This window comes from Triticum aestivum, chromosome 5B, assembly GCF_018294505.1.
Source record: "Triticum aestivum cultivar Chinese Spring chromosome 5B, IWGSC CS RefSeq v2.1, whole genome shotgun sequence".
In the NCBI taxonomy this organism is placed as follows: domain Eukaryota; kingdom Viridiplantae; phylum Streptophyta; class Magnoliopsida; order Poales; family Poaceae; genus Triticum; species Triticum aestivum.
In genome coordinates this window covers 711,623,918-711,631,207 of record NC_057807.1, presented here as the reverse complement: position 1 = coordinate 711,631,207, position 7,290 = coordinate 711,623,918, and the positions used below count along the sequence as shown (strand labels likewise).

Here is a 7,290-nt window from a genome sequence, read left to right as displayed (position 1 = left end):
GACCCCCGTGCAGATCATATCTGCATTGCCCTTTCGTCTGTGAAACATCCATCTTTCTTTAAGTATGGTGGAACCCAAAGAACTATTAGCACTTCGTTGATCTGTCAATCAGCATACTCAGGAGCAGCATGAAAGGATCGCGGATTGCCAGAACTTTGTGAGATTCCACCAATGCCGTCAAGATCAGGATTATGCAAATTCAAGGGAAGCAACAGGAACATCGGGTAACAGATTTCATCTGCTACCCGCACAGATAATTTTCAGTAATAGAACTCATCTACTACCTAATTATTTGGTGCAACACCCATACATCTCTATGTATTCTAGATCGCAACCTGCATCTACGCATAGCAAGGCTCATGATGCCACTGTAGGGTAACGCGGTAGAAAACAAAAAAATTCTGACCTACGCACCAGCCTGGGACCACTATGGAGACTGCATACAAGGTTTGATCATTTTCGTTACCGACTCGTAGTGCAGCGGAAGTAGAGTCGATGACGACCGGCGGTGCAGATCCTCGCAGCTAGTATTTTACAATCTCCCAACCGCGAGGATGTACTCCCTCATCTGCCCCTCGGATAGCCCTCCGGGAGGCAGTTGGACAGTCCCACGGAAAGTGTCACGGACAACCCTTCGGGAGGACCTCGAAACTCGGCCGGTTACTCGGACAGCCCTTTGGGAGGACACTCGAACAGCCCCTCGGGCAAAAGGATGAAACTAGGACCTCTCTACGGGGTTGCGCACATACTGTGTCATCTATCCGGCAGGGCTTCGCCGTCCAGAACCAGTTCCCACCGGAACCCAGACAGCCTTTCGGCACTACGAAACTATTTCGTGGGAGGGAGAGAGAATGCCAGATCATGCATGGCTTGTGTGAGAGAGTTGGAGTGGTGATGGAGAGCTCCTCCCCACCTCCTTTTATAGGGGAAGGAGGGGGTGGTGGTGGCTGAAAATTTCAGCCACATGACAAGCATCCACAAAACAAGGGGAAAGTATGTCCCCTTGTCCCTGGCACCCCAACATGGGGGACCCCACATGGCGCCCCACTTCCTCCCAACCAGCCCCACCTTTTGTGGGGGCTGCCCCCACCCATGGGGGGGGGGGGCAACACTTTGTCAAGCCACAAGGGGGCTGCCCAAAACAGCCCCCACGAATCGTGGGATCTTGTCCCCTCACACTGGGACAAGATGTTTTCCGCGACTATTACTTCTGAAAAATTCCGGAAAGTCCCAGAATATTTCCGACACCCTCTAAAATTATCCGGACGTGCTCCGGAACATTTCCTGTATGTGGTTTAATTTAAAACCATCTTCGTTTACCCGGTAAACAATTCCGGCAGCTCCGAAACTTTTTTCGTTTTTTCTCCGAAAATTCCAGAAATTACCAGACCAATCTGGCAACCTCCAAAACGTTCCCGGTTCTTGCTGAAACCATTTGGATCAATGGTTTTATCCGAAATAACTTTTCGGTTTTACTGAAACTTTTTCGGTGTTCTCTCCGGAACTTTCCCGTTATCTCCGAAACTTTTCCAGTGACTTTCTCTCGGACTCCTTGTCTAGTATTCAGCAGATAGATGACCCTTAAGCGTGTGACCCTATAGGTTCAGTGAAGTATAGACATGACCGTAACACTTTCCGATCAATGATCAGCATCAGAGCCGTGGACACCCATATTGACCCTATACCCACACGAATGAATATTCGAGTGAACCACCAGTTGTCGTGTGCTATTCCTGTTGCTTCGCGATATGTTACAAATACCCGAGGTGAGACATGTTGGCATCCCCGTGGATCAACAACTTGTCCACTAAGCCAGTTACCTCGTTGCCGGTATTGTTCTCTTTTCTCATTCCCGTGTTCCGGCATCCCTGTGATCAAATCGCATTGTGTCTGGCCAGATGATGATGGATAGTATAACACCGAGAGGGCCCAGTGATATCTCTCCATCGTCGGAGGAGCAAATCTCAATCTCAAGCTATCAAGTTACTTGACATACTTTTCCATGAACCCGTAAGCCTCCGTAATAGGCACCCACTTACGGATGACGTTTAACAAACCCCAAAGTTCATGAAGCAAGCATGAAGAAACTCGATACTCTCATGGTCTAAGGAATCATGCAAACATTAACCATCTCTGTGTTATTAACCATTAACTTGTGACGAATGTATCTCATAGCATAACATCAATTCGGGTCGATTCAACACAAATTTTCTTCTAACATTGTGCCCTCAAAATTTGCCGGCATAGTCATGCCCATGATCAGGAAAACAGGATCATCATACAATACTTGAGCCACTCATAGAGGCTTGACTAGGAATACTTTGACCATTTATTATCCCACACGTGCACATGAGTTTCCCTCCAAGCCTCATTTTATTTGCAAACTCAAGAATCATTGCAGTTATAGCATGGAACATAAACCTAATTATGAACAGGTACATAATCAATAACATTTATTATTGCCTCTAGGGCATATCTCCTACAAGGAGAACCTTGGAAACTTGGTACAACCATGATAAAGCTGCCGTTTTGCCTCGTTCATCACATTCTTCAAAAAAGACTCATTCTCAGAAGGGTTTCCACCATTGCTATCATCTTGATTTTCAGTTTCACTTTGAGCTTGTTCTACTGCTGTGCGTAGGTCTTCAAACATCTCTTCAAACCGGTCAACGCCATTGTCACCATCCTCGGTGTCATGCACTCCACAGGATGGTCAATAACATCTAAATCAAAGTCTTCTCCATGATATATCCAGCGAGTATATGTACTTTCCATGCCATACGTCAATATGTGCATGTTCGCAACGGCCTGATGCTGGTACTTATGATTAAGGCATTTTCTACCTGGGCAGAGTATTTTATCATCCTCGCTGAATTTCTCTCGAACAAGGTGCATAAATTCTTTGACACCTTCTATGTATTCACGAGAAAACAATGTACCATGAATCCAACGTCTATCCATCTGCATTGCAGAAAAAGAACTAACTCAATCAAAGGTTAACCCCAGCCATCAAATTAACGTGTATAGTATGGCAAACTAAAATAAGTTCGGAATTAAGTTATATTGTTTCACACTATATTGAACACAGTTCATCAGAAGAATATTTGTTTACTGTGATAAAGTAACATACACCACTAGACTATATTTCCCTGATTATTCGACATTCAGAGGTCTACAAATCAATACAATTCCATAGTGCACATTTACTAGTATGAGTTGGCCTACAAAATGTACTAGTATGCGAATAAGACAAAACATCAATTGATCCCAACTCAATATTATAACTGGGCTGCCCAGGCTGCTACTGTGTGCCCTTCGTGAAGGTTTATAGGCACTGTTTGTGCTGAACAGAGTTAAGGTGGCCAGGATACAAATGCCTGATAGCTGCAGAAAGTTGCAGAAGTTGGGATTCCTCTAGAACTTGCACCGAAAGGAACCTCGAACCAGAAGAGGGCAAAGATGGACCAGATAAATGTTGCAAAGCAAGAATCTCATCTAAGTTGCTCGGGGCAATACATGCCAAAAGGTTCTTTGAGAACTGGTCCAAGAAATCTCTTATATTTTATTCTCTCATTCTTTGTAAATTTTGATCATACGTCTGTAAGTGAAGAATAAGAGCGTGTACAATAACTAGACAAATAAGTTTACAATGTATGTGAAAGAATGCACCCTGAACAACATAATGCACATGGTTCAAGTGTCACATCCATGGTGTCATGAAAACAAGAAAAATGGAACTATAATCCTAAATGCCAACTACACTGACATGATATTTTCTGAATAAATAGAATAATACGATAAACATGGAAGCAACATATAAGCTCACTGCATGCTGCAACATTTTGTTGCCATTTAAGCACCACAAGACACAAACATAAACCAAATTACCAATTGGATAATTCACCCCAAATTCTGAAGGGGAAAATTGCAAATCACAATATTAAAAGAACAAATTCTGGAGATAGTTTGATTCTGCAGGAGACATACCGCTAGCTCCTGGGCTCCTGGCTGACATTGATGTGGGGAGGAACGGGGAATGTCCAGTGCAGCAACTGCAAGCAGCGGCTGACTCGTCGGTGCGACAATGGCGGACAGCGGCGGCTGGCTCGTCGGCACGGCAATGGCGGGCGGTGGCTGGCACGTTGGCGCGGCAAGGGCGGGTGGCGGCGAGGCAGGAGGCCGATGGGATCCAGAAGATGGCCGAGACGGACCACCCAGCCGGATCTATTCAGCCTCTCCCGGGCAGTCGTCGGTGCGGCAATGGCGGGTGGCGGTGGCTGGCACGTTGGCGCGGCAAGGGCAGGCGGCGGCGAGGCTGGAGGCCGACCGGATCGAGAAGATGGCCGAGATGGACCACATCGCCTGATCTAACCAGACCCCCCCGGGCAGTCGTCAATGTCACTGGCCGCGGCGACCATCGACGGGAGCAGGAGGATAAGTCTCCACTATTTTTTTTGACGGGAAGCAACTTAATCGAAAATATCCTGTCACGTGGGGCATACAATGGCACCCACGTATCCTCACAGTTTTTTTTTAGCAAAAAACATGCTGACAGGTTGGTCCGACCGACATGTGGGCCAAAGAAGGGGCATGCACGCCACATCAGCAGGAGTACAATCCATGACGGTCTCGATGGTGTATATTAAAAAATGCTAGGCCTGACTAAGCCCATTTGGTCGATCGGTGAAAGTTTCTGTGATGATAGCCCGATGTCCGTCATCAAGGCGCAACTGTTTTCGGCCCAATTGGGTGTTACTAATCGGTGACAGTATTCGTGACGGGGATGGGCTAGTCGTCATAATCGGTGACGAATAGAGGCAACGTCCCAGGAAATCCGTCATGCATTAACAAGTTTCTTGTAGTGTATGTCTTGCTGAGTATTTTGGATGAGTACTGATGGTTGCTTTGCTTGCTCTTTGTCCCCATACCTGATTGCTGCGACCAGATGGTGCATCCCAGGAGACAGTTGCCCCTGTCGATGACTACTACTACCAGGGTGGAGCCTACTACGACCTGGAGACCATCGACGACTAGGAATAGTTCCGAGGCTCAAAGGCAGGAGGCCTGCGCCTCTTCGATCCAGTGTCGATATGTTTGCCCCGCCTTCTAAAAGCCTACCTGTTTTATGTTTAAGTCTGTACCCAGACTCTGATGCTTCGGCTGATGCTTGTATGCGCAAGTTATGTATTCGAGCCCTCGAGGCCCCTGGCTTTTAATATAAAAGCTTGTATGACTTTATTTGTGTTTAAAGTTATGTTGTGATATCTTCCCGTGAGTCCTTAGACTTGATCGTGTGCATTTGCATGTATGATTAGTGCACGATTGAGCCGGGGCTTTCCGTAGCCGCGTGATGAGCCTTCCCCTCTCCTTTCCCCTCTTCTTCTCCGCCACTCCACGCCCGTAGTCGCCGCCTTCACTGTGCCCGCACATATCGCCGCACGAGCTCGTCACCGGCTACGCTCCGCCGACCAAACGCTCGCGCCTTCCCGTCCATCGAGCTCGCAAGCTCGCATAGCGCACCCCGGCATCTTTGGTTAGAGCAAACGCGCACTCTCTCACCGTTTACGCCGGCACCCGAAAACCACCGCCGACGTCCATGTCACTGTCGACGACTCCGACCACCCCTGCCAGTGATACCACCCGCGTTGGATGCGGCGCTCTTCGCTCATTCGAACGAGCCCGAAAATGCGTGAAATGGTGATTTGTGGAGAAAACCCGAGCTTGCCGGAGCTCTCGGCCGCGTCCGACGCTCTTCGGAGAGATTTGCGGCACCGGCGCTGACATGGCGAGACACGGGGCCCACCCAGAGACACTGCCATGTGGGCCCCTGGGCATTTTTCTTCTCTACTCGTTCTGTTGACCATCAAACAGTTTCTTAATTATGTTATGTCAAATGATGGGAAAAAGGAAGGAGTAATCAAAAAAGACTAGAACTACCCGATCCGTTGAAATACGATACGAAGGAAACGGACTTCAATCCGTCATTCTTATTGTTTGTTCTTCTGATCCTTCCTATTATATTGTTCAATACGTTCGCGGAGAACTTTATGAATTTCGTCGCCTCGAAGGGTTGCCATTAGTGTTTCTTGACTCTTTTTTCGAAAGTTGCGGTCAATAAGGTAGGGATCATCAAAACACCGAACCATCCAATGTAAAGACGATTTTCAGTGCTAGTTATCCAGTTGCAGAAGCGACCCCACAGGCTTGTACTTTCACGTCTCTCTAAAATTGCAGTCATGGTAAGATCTTCATTTATTCAAATTGCAAGGACTCCCCAAGCTAAATAAGGCCTCAGTAATCAGAGCATAGAAAAGGCGGGGCTGGCTAATTAAATGAAAGGATTTCGAACCAAAATCATTGCTAATTCGACAAGGATTGTATTCTTTAATTATTTCTCTATTTTTTATTACTTAATTTAAGAATAAAAAATTTATTCTAATGAATTTTATGGGGAAACTACGTCCTCGAGCTCGAGGTCTGAATTTCTTTATAATATTACTCCTACTGACTTCGGCTTTAGCAATAAATTAATTCGCTTTGTCGAAATCCCTATAATGAGTAGCATTTGCGGCTGCCGAATAAACCAATTTTCTCCCCCTCTATTTGTCCACTACCTCGTCTAAACCTAAGCAAAAGAAAAAGAGGTCCAAGAGACAGACCCGAATAAAGAAGAATATAGTAATCTTTGATGAATTAGGAAGAAAAAGGATTCTTAGAGATTACTATACACCAAGTAACATCAAAAGTGCGGGTTTCCGAAGATGGAATGTCTAATGTTTCTTCTCCTGGGGAATTAATCGGACTATTGCGAGCGGAACGAGCAGGGCGAGCTTTGGATGAAAGGAGAGAGAGGAAAGTTTTAAATGGAGAGAGTCGACTAATCAGAGATTTTTAGGATCTTCTTTACATCAGGTAAATCTGTCGGCCCTGTCCGTTTTTTTCTTTAAGTTACGACTCTTTGCTGCTTACTTCTAACGCGGTTGACCAAGCTGACCGCGGTCAACGAGCTGACGTGGCCCCTAGTGCCACTGACTAGTGGGCCCCCTTCTGTAATTAGTCTAATTCAATAGTTTTTAGTAAAACTTATTTAGATTAACCTAACTAGTCACTGACATGTGGGGCCCTTTCCTAATTAACCCCCGGTTTAATTTAAATTAACCATGTTAAACCAACTGTCTATGACAGGTGGGTTCCGCAAGTCAGGTTTGACCTGGACCAGCCGGTTTGACTCGCTGACATCACAGTGACATCAGGCTGACGTAGTTTTTCTTTTTCTGTTAATCTAAATAA

General features: G+C 46.2%; 1 long non-coding RNA gene across 1 annotated transcript; it reads right to left on the bottom strand.

Annotated features, from left to right (window-relative positions):
• Positions 1-2,440: 2,440 nt before the first annotated feature.
• On the bottom strand, positions 2,441-4,451 carry LOC123117884 (uncharacterized). Its single transcript, XR_006457553.1, has 2 exons — positions 3,988-4,451; positions 2,441-2,961 (listed from the first exon to the last, which is right to left on the bottom strand). It is a non-coding gene; the product is annotated as an uncharacterized lncRNA (long non-coding RNA).
• Between the last annotated feature and the right edge of the window lie 2,839 nt (positions 4,452-7,290).